General features: G+C 32.1%; 1 protein-coding gene across 20 annotated transcripts in view; it reads left to right on the forward strand.

Annotated features, from left to right (window-relative positions):
- The window catches only part of LOC116851603 (bromodomain adjacent to zinc finger domain protein 2B-like), a 401190-nt gene that overhangs the window by 160635 nt on the left and 224521 nt on the right, over window positions 1–16034 (forward strand). For all 20 annotated transcript variants that reach the window (XM_032831181.1, XM_032831197.1, XM_032831190.1 and 17 more), the window contains one exon: window positions 9007–9099. The gene's annotated coding sequence lies outside the window, so the exon portion shown is untranslated. The remainder of the gene's footprint in view (window positions 1–9006; window positions 9100–16034) is intronic.

Here is a 16034-nt window from a genome sequence, read left to right on the forward strand (position 1 = left end):
CAGCACGGCTTGAGTGGTACACGCTTCCGAAATGTTGAAGAAGTGCGAGAATGGGTGGACGAATGGATTGCTTCGAAACAAACATCGTTTTATCGAGATGGTATCGCCCAGTTGCCAGAAAGATGGCAAAAAGTTGTAGAAAGTGATGGAAAATACTTTCATTGAAATAATTTAAATAAATTTTTTACAATAAATGCTTTTTCTCAGTATTTTTTGGGCGGAAACTAAGTTAAGGTCCTAATATATCAATAATAGTTAGACATTCTGTGTAGGAAGAAGTAAACCATTTGTTCAGAAGTAAACCAATTGTACACATTATGTGATAGATGGTTCATATTGTCTAGATTTTCCAGTCATTTCTATTTTGGATATTATATTGTTTCATTATTGCGATCGCATCGATATATAATAAAAATGAGTTGTGATCTTTTCTCCCACTGGGAGAAAAAGCACAAACTTCCTACGACATAATTGTTTGATCTCTCTTACGGAATTCCCTTTTCGAACATTTTGTTCGTTTCTATCATAGATTTATATATATAAACTACGCTTTTTTATGAGAGTTTCGGAGACAAGATTTGAAGGACAGCTCCTTCCACTGTACTCAAGCATTTAATTTTTCCAACTTGACTTTTCGTAACTAACTGGTTCCAACGGAGGAAGGAATCAAGTTAGGCAAAGATGAAATACCTGCATTAATAGTACATATGTTTCTGATTAAATCCTCGCAGTCTCTTGTGAAGTACGCGGTAGAGAGAGATGTACATAAATTTGTTAGCAGTTTTAATAGTCGATTTGTAAAGGTTACGTCCCTTAATCTCAGCCTACAACAGGTGTAGTAAATCCTTATATTTTGCTCTAAGGCCAAAACATAATTTCTGGCAAGAAGCGCTTGCGTTACAGTTTTGGTCATAGAAAGGCTAAAAAGCTTACTATACTTATTAGAACAGAGACTTATAGATAGTCTATATCACATTAGGGTGGTCCTTATTTTTCGACTTTTAAATCTTTTTTGCGGCATCCTCCAAAAAGTTTCCATTTGACAAAAAAAAATCCCTGCCAAACTTTTGCTCGATCGGATAACGAGAACCCGTGCCTCTGGGTTAAACATTGAAGTACCCTTGAATTAAGCTGTCTACGTTATCAATATGGTTTTTAAAGCGTGTTTTCTACAAAAATCGCCTTAGAGGACTTTTCTTTTTTTTCTACATCGTTTGAAATCTTATAGTCTCATTTAAACAATTAGATAAATTGTTGATAATTAAAAAATAAAAATAAATAGTTATTGCATTTATTGTTTGAGCTACAACAAATCATGTATGGACTATAAAAGTTGCAATAGTATGTTTGGAAGACAATATAAGTGTAAAACATGATACCTTTCATGTTTTTATTAATAAAGAAATTTTTTTAATTAAATATTACATAATAATTAATAATCTCGTGGCTCCTAATCTTATGCTAGCAGGAGACCATAGATGTATAATACCTAGGCCGCGGATTCTCAACGTTTCCCATTGTCTGTACGCGTCAAATAATATAAAGAAATAGCATTCTTTCGGTAAAAAGTCTGTCTCTTTCTAACGAAGGCTGTTTTATTCCCATCACTTATCGTGGTCTTGTGGCGGGAATAAAGCAAAGCAGCCTTCGTTAGAAAGAGACAGACTTTTTACCGAAAGAATGCTTTTCTTTATATTGTTTGACGCGTTCAAACAATGGGAAATGTGGCTTAAGTATTATACAGTCTGTTTGATAAGAGCGTGTCCGCAAAACTTTTACATATAAACGAGTAGACGGGAAATTCAAACAGGAGTCAGTAGAGGGATTTTTCGCCTAAGATGCTTTGTTGATAATGTTTTAGTTGTCATTCGATTTTCCTGATAAAAATATATATTTCGCCATGAGTGCCAAATACACATCGCGTTTCGAAGTCGTGTTTCTTTGTACACATCCGAAAGGATGTTACGTGACCAAAAATGCCAAGCGGCTGTTAAGTACATGAGAAAGTCAAAAGCATTTGTAAATAAGTGAGTGAATCGTTACTTAGAGGTAAAAAATGTCGATGACTCACCGAAACGAGGCTCTACGAAAGGATTTGGTATTTTGCATATCTTCACACAACTTAAACGCTAGCAAAATAGTCAAAATTTATGAGAAGGCTTTATTACAGTCTGCTCAAACATGGTTTATAAGAAAAAACGAAAAATGGATACTACAAGAGAACAATGATCCTAAACATCAAAGTCGCTTTTGTACCACGTGGAAATAAGAAAATAATGTTGAATTACTGGATTGGCCGTCATAGTCACCGGATGTAAATCTTATTCGAAAACGTTGGTCCTTGATGAAGTTTAAACTTCGTGGAAAGAAAATTTGATCGGTTAAAGAGTTCGACAAATTCGATTGATATGGAGATCTTTACTTCAAGAATATGTCATAAAATTAGTTGAAAATATGCCTCAGAGATGCCAAGCAATTATTAAGACGACTGAACAAGTTATTAATAATAAAATATCACAGTTCTAATCAAGTAATATGTTTGTATTTTATATATTTTAAATCATTTCAATAAATTATTTATCAAGTTTTGCCGTACACGCTCTTATCAAACAGACTGTATATCTATGGTCCCCTCCCAGCATAAGATTAGGAGCCACGAGATTATTATTATGTAATATTTAATTTAAAAAGTTTCTTTATTAATAAAAACATAAAAGGTATCATGTTTTACACTTATATTGTCTTCCAAACATAATATTGCAACTTTTATATCCATACATGATTTGTTGTAGCTCAAACAATAAATGCAATAACTATTTATTTTTATTTTTTAGTCATCAACAATTTATCTAATTGTTTAAATGAGACTATAAGATCTCAAACGATGTAGAAAGAAAAAGAAAATGCCGTGGGCACTCGTGGGTTCTCGTTATCCGATCGAACTCAAACTTGATAGGAATTATTTTTTTGTTATATGGAAGCTTTTTGGAAGGTGCCGCGGAAAAAATTCGAAAAAAAAATTTTGACCAAGAGTAAATAAGGACCACCCTAATATCGTATTTATATTTATCGCATAGAAAATAACAAAGTAGAAATGCAAAAGAAATAAAGAATGAAAGAAATAAATAAAATTTATTCAGAATAAGCCATGTATTGTCAATGAAATATAATATGAAAATTTTAGAGCGTGGCTCTTAATAAATATATTATTATCAATGTAAAAAAATTACATTATTGTATGATGCAAATTTAATAATTAATTCAATACAAAATATTTGGTTTACAAATATAACAAAAAATATTACAGGGTTTCCATCATCGACCATTTCAGTTTGTGATAATAATAAAAGTTTATTTAGGTTGCATGTAAGTTTTCAAATAGACTTTCGCGATTATTACGGGACAATCAACGATGCAAATTTTATAATATTTTTAATTGCATTTATGTGAAGTAAATATACTGTATTGAATTCATTAGTAAGTTTACATCATATACTAATGTAAATTTTCCATCATGTAAAAGCAATAACAAATTTATTAAAAGTTACACATTTTCATATTATATATTACATGTTATATTTTTAGCAAATGATTTGCTTATATTTTGATTTTGTTATCCAATGTGACAAATATAAGTGCGGACCTTTCATAAGGAATATAATTTTTAAAAATCGACTAGTATATACAGGATCTTCGAGATTCTCTTCCGCAATTTTTGTGGGAACGTAGAACGGATTGAGATGAACATAAAAATCCTATGCTATTTTGATATTCGTAATAATAGTTGAGATAATAATTAAAGTACACTGTAAAAACTGATGTGTTAAATTTAACGTTTCATGTGTTCCAAATCATCTACTCTTATTTATGTGTAAATTTAATACAAAACAAATATGGTAAAAACACGCATAATATGTAAAAAATTAACACAAGAATTTAATACTTTTTAACACATTTGTTTTGTGTTAAATTTACACATAAATGAGAGTGGATGATTTAGGACACATGAAATGTGTTAAATTTAACACATCAGTTTTTACAGTAGATTAGTGAAAGATCGCGCGATTTTCTTTAATTAATATCTCGAGATTTATTACGAATATCGCGAAACGATATAGGACTTTTATGTTCACCTGAATCCGTGACAAAGACAATATAAGTGTAAAATATAATACCTTTTATATTTTTATTAATAAAGAAACTTTTTAAATTAAATATTACATAATAATAATCTCGTGGCTCCTAATCTTATGCTGGGAGGGGACCATAGATGTACAGTCTGTTTGATAAGAGCGTGTACGGCAAAACTTGATAAATAATTTATTGAAATGATTTGGTATAAAATACAAACATATTGATTAAAACTGTGATATTTTATTATTAACAAAAATTGCGGAGGAGAGTCTGGGACACCCTGTATAAAGTTATTACCAAATTTATGTACTTGTCTATGTGAGTCTATGATTTCCATTTTGCACGATATTTTAGTTCGAGTGTCCGCGACCGTCATAGTAACGGTCACGGTAACGGAAGTTACGCGCTGCCTGTTAACGAAGTTGGTGCTTTGAGCGTCCGAGAAATCGGGAATCGATCTAATCTGCTATACGCCGAATCGTTGAATATTAACATCGTCGTTCCGTTAAAGCGTCGGAATAACGCTTTTCAGAGTAGTGGTTCGTCATTACGATGCTCGATTACGATATCCCGGCGAAGAAAGGAGAAATTACGCTCCTCGTGTCTTATTCCCGCGATAAGTAAGAAGACAGGTATATCCCTAGTCTGGTGAGATCTCGCTCCTGACGGGACAAAAGTTGATGCCACCACGTCTCGTAATCGCGCCTGATCTTTCCCCGCGGATTCTCCGTTATGCGAGAACGATAATTATAACCGACGAGCGCTAACCCAAAACTCGTTCAATCTTCCGTATCAAGCGCGCGACTTCTCTTCGCGGTAACTTTTACGCAACTCTAACTCTAACTCGCGGAATGTAAAGCGAAGAAGTTACGCTGGAATCCCGATAACGTAGGACTTAAACGCGAAAAGTGCCAAAATATATAAATATTCTTATATCATATAACTATATTTTTATATTAACTTATAACTATATTCTTATATCATATAACTATATTCTATGTCATCGGCACCTCCACTCAATTTTTTATGTCTTCATGACATGATATTTTTTTTCACATTACTCTCTAAAGTACAATAGTATATTTTTCATTGTAATGTTATATTCATAACTGGTGGTTCAATTATAGGTACTCAGCGCTGTAATCAACAAAATCTTACTGAAAGAATCAGTTCATAGTACCAACTGTTCTCATTATTGGTACACTTTGCAAACACAGATAGTGTCATCGCATGGAAAGTGCATGGAAGTCGTGAATTACTAAGATGCTAAGAAAGTTGGATTTGATAGAATATATAACGTGTTCGTGTACAGATTTTGCAATAAAATCTTACTTTCATTGATCAAAATTAGTGAGATATAAGACAGAATAATAAAATGAGAATGCAATAATGTTACTGTTATGTATATAAAATAAGACAGAACACTAAAATGAGAATAAAAATTAATGAGTACTCATTGGGCGCATTCAGCACACACAACAGTTGTACAATTGTTGAATGATTCGTAAACGTAATTGGTCTAAATATAGGGAACCAACAAAATAAACCAATAAACATCGAATGCTCACTGAGCGCTTTTATCTGCTGAACGTATCCATTGATTATTGGAAAAATGCTATTTTTATAAATTCAATCAGAAACATTTTTCCTTTTATTTTAAGGATATATTACTTATGTCTCAATAAAAATAAAGAAAACAATTTTGTAGGAAATTACAGATTAATATATTACATCTTAAAGTAATCATAAACAATTTGATTGATTCAGAATCTGGATCAAACGTTATTTCATTTTGAAGTGTAAATTCAAAATAATGACGTTATATAACATATTAATGACGTATTAATGGCTTATTATTGGCGTTAGAAACGTCATTAATACATTACTAATACAACATTAATACGTCATGCTACTATTTAGGAATATTTTTAACTGTAATATTATGGAAATATATTGTTATCTTGAGGGAGTTGAGGGGAAGGAAACAAAGGATATTAAAAGTTTCACGTGAAGCTGTTAATAGATGATTACGTTGTTGTATCGAGCGATCTACTATACACTTACTGATAGCGCACATATGGAAAACTCCGTTGATCGGTTTGTATCTTGGAAAATAACATTATTATATATGGTTGGATTTGGAATAAAAAACCCTTTCATTTAGACCAAATAAAAATCTTAGATTGCAAAAAAATGATGAATGGTAAGGCTATATTTAAAATTATAACATTTTTGAAAAAGTCGGTAAGAGTCATTATAAAATACAGTCTGTTCAACAAGAAAGTGTGGGCGATATTTTTGTAGAAAATCACAGTAGCGCCATCTACATTATAAGGTTTGAATCTTTAACCTCTTTTGCGCAGTGTACATCAAAAAGTTGCGTTGAGTAGCTGTTAAAAGTAAACATTATTTTTAAAAATGAGTGAAAAATATTTGTGTTACGAGACGTTACGGTATTTCTTGTTAACCATTCTAAAGGACCAAAATTAACAATCGCGGCAGCTACTAGAGCAATTAAAAAGTCAGATGTTTTCGTAAAGTAGCGGGTAAAACCGCTAGAAATATTGACAGCCAAAAAGGGAACTATCTGGTGCGATGACTCTGAAGGAGGACAAAGCGATCTTGCGTCTTTTTCAGACGCATCCCAGCTTTACCTTGCGTCAGGTCCAAGTAAAACTCCGCCGAAAAAGTTTACATATCTCGTTTAATATGATCAGAAGTTGCCTGCATGAGAATGATGTGGTATTTCGGTCCACCATGAAAAAAATCGGTGCTGTTAGAAAAACAATCTCAAACAACAATAGAATGGGCACAGGAAAATGTTAATGGAGATATCATCTTTACAGATGAATCGTCTTTTTGGGCATGGTGTCTCTTATCGAAAACTTGGTCAACGAAGCAAAAGAGAATCCTGCAACGTATTGTAAAATATCCAATAAAAGTTCATGTTTGGGGATGCTTCAATAAACGCGGTTTTGGCTACTTATATTTGTTTACAGACTATTTACCTGCAGAGAAAAATACGATCAATTTACCAAAAATATTTATTAAGGTCTGCTAAAAGGTTTTTTGGTGAGGGCAGATCGAAATAGGTACTGCAAGAAAATAATGACCCAAAACATTATAGTCGGCTATATATTGTGTGAAAGCTCGAAAATGGTATAACTATGATGGATTGACCGGCACTTCTCTAGACGCAAATTCCATCGAAAATGTATAGTCATACTTTAAGATGAAATTTAAAGGAAAGCGTATCTTCACTCTTAAGCAGCTGTGCACAAAAATAAAAACAATATGCGCTCTTTACCCGCAGAATACTCCGAAAATCTGGTCGAAATTATGCAAAAATGGTATTAAGCAAATAATTGATAATGGAGGCGCCTGGATAAAATATTAGGTAATTGCGCATAACTAAAAATTTTTTATTTTTGTTAAAAAAAAACAACTTGACTTTATCTTTTATTCTTTTCAGATTATCACCTACACTTTCTTGTTGAATAGACTATACTTTTGAAATTCAATTTTTATTTAGATATTTTTTTTCTATCTCGTATAGTTTTGACAATATATGTTCTAAAAAAAAAAATCGATTTTTTTTAAAGGGGTTTTACCTCTTAAAAATGCGATTGGATATATATATAAAAAAAAACGTATTCCTCTTCTTTTGGTCTATATTACAATATATCTCAAGTTCATCGAAATCGGAGATGGGCATTTCCGTGGGTTTCCCTATTAGTAAAAGTAGCTGCTAATAGTAGCTCAAAGCGTTGATATGAAAATATTTGTAAACAATACAGAAAGTTAGAAATAAAAAAGTTGATTAATAATTTAAGGTTTTGATTATTTTCCCTTACTCATAAAACAATTTACATAAATACAAATATATAAGTTTATAGCGCTTTTAATTGAATGGATTGATCCAACGTTAACATAATAAGCCTCTACAATCTAGTCAATCGCAGAACTTATGACGCTTGAATTTAAAAATTCGTTCAGTTGAAAATGCTATTAGAATATAGCATCAAAATCGTAATTGTGATACTTTGTTATATCTGTTATAATGATCTTGTTATATCTGTTATAAATGATTTGAAGTCTAGAAAAAAAACGTTAAGCTAGGATTTCGTTTACCCAACTTTTCCATCTGAGCGTTAAAGTAAAAATTTATTGTTACTCAATTACGTTGTATATATACAGAGTGTCCCAAATTCTCCTTATCACATTAAATGGGAATGTAGAACGATTTGAGGTGAACATAAAAATCCTATACCAATATTTGCGATATTTGCAATAATAGTCGAGATATTAATTAAAAAACATTGGTGAATAATCACGCGCGATATGATAGATGAGCTGCAGTAGCGCCGTCTGCCCGTTGTATACTTATACATTAAGTCAAACTAAACAAAAAAGTTCTTTATCATGTTGCAAATAGATTTTTAGATATTAAAGAAAATTGTTACATATATGATTGTGTACCATAATGCACAAATTTTCTTTAATTAATATCTAAAAATCTATGTGGTCATTTACAAAATGGCAAAGGACTTTTTTGTTCAGTTTGACCTAATGTATAAGTATACAACGGTAGACGGCGCCACTGCAGCTCATTCACCATATCGCACGTGATCATTCCCCAATCTTTTTTAATTAATATCTCGACTATTATTGCGAATATCGCAAAACGGTATAGGACTTTTATTTTCATTTCAACCAGTTCTACGTTCCCACTTAATGAGAAGGAGAGTTTGGGACATCTTGTATATATAATAACATGTTTTTATACGCAAATAAATATTAATAATAATATATATATATATATATATATATATATATATATATATATTAATAATATATTTCTAATTTTTACAGGAACATTTTGCAGGGCCTATACGGGTAATACATCCTTAAAAGGGTATCTCTGTAAATTCCGTCGAACTTGGAATATCAATGAAGAATCTTAAGGTATGAAATTTTTCACGCTATCATTATTTGTTGCTACAAATGGTTATTTATTGTCTCTTCTCTATATTCAAGCTTAACAAAGAAGAATTTTTACGATCAAATCCTATGTTGTATTTTTGAAGAGTGAATATTCGGGATTAATTAATATTCGATTATCTCGATATTCCATATTTAATCCATTGTGTCGAAATATTCCCGACAACACTGTTGCGCCTTTTAGACGTGCATTAGTGTGCGTATATTGCAATCGATATACTAGTTGCAAGGTCATTTGTTTAGCGTCGTGCTTTTGTTTATACGTTGTATAGTAAACAATAAACGTTCATACTAAAAATGCGCTTATCAAAAAGAGTAATATTTATTCTTAATTTTAATACACGATATTTAATGCATAGTTAATAATTTTAACAAGCAGTGCATTAATTATGTAACACATCAATTATGTAATTTAATATGTACCTGCAGGTAGAATATGTATGTGAGCAAATATTAAATAACCTAATAAATATTAATAGGTGAATAAATGAATAAATAAATGATTTTCTTTTGTCATAATATTTCTCTCTTTGTTATTTTCTTTAATTTGTTGGACGTTGGAACTTCCAATAAACTTGGGCATTCAATTGGGTTATGAAAAAGAAGTTGTAAAGACAATTGTAAATAGCAACTCTGTGACCAATAGAGATATAAATCCAGAATCAGTATAATAAAACGGCTAAATAAGGGTAAAAAAGAAATATTGACAAATTAATAATTGGGCTTACGATCCAAAGTTATTAGACCTAACTATTTATAGCATCAAAAGCGGGACAAATCTATGTAAAAGCGGGAATAATCTATGTAATATTCCGAGACTCTCTAAATCGAATTGAATTTGAAGGGTTAATGTGGCAAAATTTCAACTCGAGTTAAATTACTTGTTATCCATTTACTTTTGACGAAAATCCAACAGAAACAAATGTGACAATGTTTCTCGAAAAGAGAATCGTATTCTCGCTGAACTTTTCACACACATATCTGCACATTTGTCGCCTCGATCATCGTGACTCTGTGACTGACTCGATCACTTAACCCAAAAAGGTCAAGGTGACGGGAATTTCACACGGACGATAATCGGCTACCGCGAAATTCGCGATAATTCGCCGTCGAATCGCCCCAGAAAAACGACTCTTAATTTTAGTCCGATCGCGATCGCAGTTGGAATTTAAATTGGCGCCGTGGGAAAGAGAGAAAGAGTGAGAGAGAGAGAGAGAGAGAGAGAGAGAGAGAGAGGGAGAGAAAGAGAGGAATAAAAAAGAGGAGAAGAAAAGAGGGAAGGTGACTCGTTGCGCGCGGAGAGTCAGTGTGCCGCTGGCTCGTTACGAAACTTCGTTACCGCCGAGGTATTTTCAAGCCCGAAGATCTCCCGTTGGCCCACGGGCGAATCCATTAAAGGTAAAAGCTTCTCGTTTACATCTGCTCGTCGCCCTGCGTCCTCGCTCGCGTCTCCTCGCGTTACGATTCCCCCGGAAAGGCAGCTGGTTAGCGAATGGCCGCGACGCGCTCGCGACCGCAGTTGCATGCGGGGCGACCGCCTCTTGCCTGCCGCGTCGCATCTCGGATAAGGTACAACGAATATTCTGTCACGAAAACCGCGAGTGTGTCCGTCCCTTTCGTCGCTCGTTCAGCATCACGACCGTACCCCGAGACGTGACGTGTGTACTACACTCGAGAACGAAACACTTGTTTTTAATAAAGTTAGTAGTAGTAGTAACCTATCTAACGGTTAAACAAAAATGAAAAGGAGATATAAATAGGCAAATTAATAGTTGGGCTTATGACCCAAGATGCATTTTATTAAACTCAACTTTTTATAACATTAAAGACGCAAAATAACCTGTACACTGAGAGAAATTATACGATAAAAAATTAACTAACGGATATTTCCGCTCAAAATACCCGTGAATTTTTGTATCCGATCAGGAAACATTCGATGAGAAATATCGGTTCATAATTTTTTGATCGGTTTATTTGATGAAATGCCATTATGATCGGAAATATCCGATTAAATTTAGGGTTGTTTCGGTTATTCAAACTTTTTGGTAACTTTATGTGATAATTAAATCATCTGTCTGTCTCTGTTTACGAAAGGAAAAACGAGACATATGATTTAACATATAATCAGATAACTTTTCAAGAAGTTAGAACAATTGACCCTTAATTATATATCCTGATTGGATATAAAAATTTATCGATATTTTGATCGAAAGTATCCGTTAGATCCTTAATTATATCCTGATTGGATATAAAAATTTATCGATATTTTAATCGAAAGTATCCGTTTGTTAATTTTTTATCGGATAATTTCTCTCAGTGTATAATATTATATTCCGAGATTCTTTAAATGAAACTGAATTTAAAGGGTTAATGTGGCAAAATTTCGACTTATAAACATTGTAACATTTGGACAATTTCTCTTATTATATAATATTATATCCCGAGATTCTTTAAGTCAAACTGAATTTGAAGGGTTAATATGACAAAATTTCGACTTGTAAACATTATAATTTGGGAATTATTAATTTGTAATTTGGGAATCATATCTCACGGACTTGCGCGGTAGTTGGTTATGATAGGAGCCGAAACGACAGTACGTGGTGCGAAAATAAATTTTGTCAGGGTAACGTGAAAACATATTAATATATCCGAAAGTATTCTGGATTAAAGTGTCGCGATAAAGTAGTGTTCATAGAATTGAAAAATCTTGAGTTTTGAATATAAGAAACGATACAAACCTAAATTGGATATCAAGGAAAACGTAATTTTATATCTATGTAATCTTATATTTGAAGCACATGATTGTTCAATTCTTCGAGCGCCACTATTGCAGCACTTTAACCCGGAATACTCTCAGGTATATTAACACATTTTTACGTTGTTTTGATAAAATTTATTTTTACACTGCGTATTGTCACTTCGATTAGTGCGACTTCTGTCACAATCGATTATTGTCAAGTCCATTGACAGTGATTCTCAAATGTGGCAACTGGATGGGTTACTAACTCCACTAGAAAAAAGTGTTCCAATCGTTTTGCTCACGATTGTACACAAGCCGGTATACACGGAAAAAATGCTGTTATATCAACAGAATGGCTCAATTAATTGGAATAAATTTTTTGGATTCAATAGCAGTACTGTTGAAACTAATATACTATAACATACGTTGTTTCAATAACTCTTTATCAATTTCCATAATGTATTGTTCTTGAATTTAGAAGATTTCCTCCAATAGCTGTTGTTTCACAATAGCCTGGACAAATAAAATTATACTTTTTTAAGATGCATAATATATCTTTTATGAAAAACTCTAAAATGGTATAACTTTATGTTTTAACGTAGGACCTTAAATATGGGCCAAATTTACCCAGACCAATTTCCAAACGCTGTTTTTAAAAATATGTTTTTTGTTTTTTATTATAACTTCTTTAAATTTGATTAAATCGCGAAAGTATTAGTGGAATTATATTCGACAATTTCTATTCTGACTAAAAAAGCATTAAATTTCGATAATTTTTCCGGGTGTTATGAGCAAAAGAAAATGCGTTGTCTAAAATTGATCTACATTCTGTCAAGAAAGTACCGGGAATTGTTAAATAAAACATACATATTTCATTTATTCATCAAAATTTATTGGGTCGCCTTCAAAGTAGGCTCCATTTGAAGCAACGCACGTATGCCATCGTTTTTTTCAATCTTCGAAACATTTCTTATAGGCGCTTTCCGGGATGGCCTTCAGTTCACGCGCCGATTTTTGTTTGATGGCTTCAATCGACTCAAAACGGATATCCCGGAGCGGCAATTTTAGTTTTGGGAAGAGAAAGAAGTCACACGGTGCCAAATCTGGTGAATACGGTGGTAGTTCAAGTACATTTGTTGAGTTTTTAGCGAGAAAATCAGTCATAATCGTAGCTCGGTGAGACGGCGCATTCAGGTCTTTTGGAACGAGTCTTGCGGCGACGCGTCTCATGCTCAAATTATCGACCAAAATCGAACGAACGGACTCATGGGACATGTTAAGTTCGTGTGCTATCTCTCTTAAGCTAGAATGACGGTTTTCGAGTACAATTTCCTTCATTTTTTCAATGTTATCTTCGGTCAAACTTGTCGACGGGCGTCCAGAACGAGGCAAATCTTCGACGACTTCTCGACCCTCCTTGAAGGCTTTGTACCACTCATATACACGGGTTTTTGATAGTGCTGAATCACCATAAGCCTTCTGCAACATCTTCAATGCATCAGCACACAAAATTTCGTTCGCAACACAAAATTTGAGACAAATTCTTTGTTCAATATTTTCACTTATTGTAAAAATCGGCACGTACTACTGACATCGACTGACTTAACCAGCTGTTGTAAACACACTGGTTGACAGATTTCACTCTAACTTAGCATCATAATTAAGGACAGTTGTACCAACCTGGGAAAAAAAATTGTTATACCTTCGACTAGCTCGCGGGCAGTTTAAATCGACAATTCCCGATACTTTTTTGACAGAATGTATGTTTAGGGTTCTATGGTTAAGATTATTATTCCAATCTGTGTATATTGGTTTTCAAGATGTTTGGTTTAAATACCTTTTTTTTCCGATGCAGTTTAGTTTCGATCAGTTTGGACACTTTTTTGATGCAGTTTAGAACGCAGCGAATGATCCAATGAGAGAACTTAACTTTTGGGAATTAATCAAAATCAAGTTCTTTCATTGGACCATTGGCTACGTTCCAAAATGCATTGAAAAGTATGTCCAAATCGTTTTGAAATCAAGTATACGTCCCGTAAATGCCTTACCATTCACTACTAAATTGCTAAAAATTATCGACCAGTCGCACTCGTTCCTATGAATTCTCATGAATATTGATTAATCAAGAAAACGGGAATGTATTCAAAACAGAAATGACGTTTTGACAGCTTGTATCAGTAAAGAAAGTTATTTGCTCATACACATATAATGCGCAATCAGCGAAAGAAGAGTAAGGATATTAAGAAGGATAAATATGAAATTAATATATAGGTTGCGGAAAAAATATACCAGAACCTCTGAATATTTCGTTAACAATGCATTTTTGAAAAAAAATATTTTAGACAAAAATAATAAAGTTTAAAAAATTCTATCATTTGGTGATGTTTGTTTGAGCTTGGAATGAAAAATTTTGTTCTCGAAAAAGAACAAAATTTTGGTCCTCTGTCAAAGTCAATTTTAACTTTTTTAATTGAATCATATTTTTTTTAATATAAATCGATTTCTTTAATCTTTTTCCGTACAAAAGAACTGGTCTTTCTGCGTTCTAAAAATTTGAATTTTTTTTATATATCTGTTTTTAACAATTAATTCCATTTGTTATTCTACAAACAAAAAGTATAAAAGTGAGGTTATTGAAAAGTAAATAGTTTACAAGATATTTTTTATTATATCCTGATATTTTTAGCATAAAGTATAAAATCACTCATAAACTACTCATTTTTTATTTCTCTTTCATATTTTTGTATGTAGGATAACGAATGGAATTATTTGTTGTAGGAAAACATAAGTGTTACATAAAACATTCCAATGTATTTTGCAGTTGCATTCATGCACAGTTGCATTCTTTGCACAAATGTGCAAAGATTAATATCATCAATTGATATAAAATCAATTGATAAAATGTGCATAAAATTATTAAATTGCCGAAAAGTAGGTAATTTATGAGATACTTTATATTTTATATTGAAAAATATATCAGGATAAAATGAAAAATTCTCGTAAAATATTCACTTTTCGATAATTTTAATTTATACATGGAAAGAGTACTTTTAGGTAGAAAGAGATAGATTTATGTAAAAACACATAATTTTATTGAAAACATTACACTTGATCTTGATAGAGTTTTTCAAGATTATGCAAATAAATATCACTGATAGGTTTTTCTAAAACTTTATCATTTTTGTCTAAAATATATTTTTTTATATACATTGTTGACGAGATATTTAGAGATTTTGGTACATTTTCCGCACTCTGTATATAAAATTAATATTAATAATCAATTAATAATTACTGATTGTACGTGATTATTAGGAATTGTCGATTCCTCGAATAGTTAACAGTTATGATACAGGAATATTTTATATATGATTAGCACACACACACACCACACTTACATATATACAGCGCATGTATCATTATACATTTATTTTGTCTTTCTTTCCTTTTCTCCTTCTTTTCTTCTTTTCATCTCTTTCTTTTTGTCTATATATATTTATTTTTATTACTCATCTCTTTCCTCTTTTTAATTCGCTGTATTATATGTAGTTATTTCGCTTTCATTTCCTCTTTCCATCTTACTTCTTTGTTTGGATGAACTGTAATTAAAACAAATATATTACGTATTTGTATACAATACAATTCCGTCATCTTTTTACTATTATTATTAGATTAAATGTTTATTGTATATAGGGTGTCTTAGAACAATGGTGCTCGTGAGGATGAAGATTAGGTTAAACTGAACAAAAAAGTTTTCTACTATTTTGCAAATGACGTAGATTTTTAGTTATTAATTAAAACAATTTGATACATTGTGCATAATCATGTGTCAATCTTCTTTAATTAATAACTAAAAATTTGTGTGGTCATTTGCAAAATGGTAGAGGACTTTTTTGTTCAATTTAACTTAATGTACAAGCACACGGTGGCAGGCATCGCCATTACAGCTTATTTACGCTATGGCGCGTGATTATTCATCTTCTTTTTCTTCTTTAATTAATAACTCAAAATTTTACGTGGTTTTTTGAAAAATGATAGAGGAATTTTGTTGGACTTATCCTCCCGAGCGGTGACACCATAACGAATGGAATTATTTGTTGTAGGGAAACATGTGTTACGTAAAACATTCCAATGTATTTTGCAGTTGCATTCATGCACCAAT

Source organism: Odontomachus brunneus, unplaced genomic scaffold (assembly GCF_010583005.1).
Source record: "Odontomachus brunneus isolate Ranch 3 - 2012 unplaced genomic scaffold, Obru_v1 Obru_scaffold_180, whole genome shotgun sequence".
Classification (NCBI taxonomy): Eukaryota; Metazoa; Arthropoda; class Insecta; order Hymenoptera; family Formicidae; genus Odontomachus; species Odontomachus brunneus.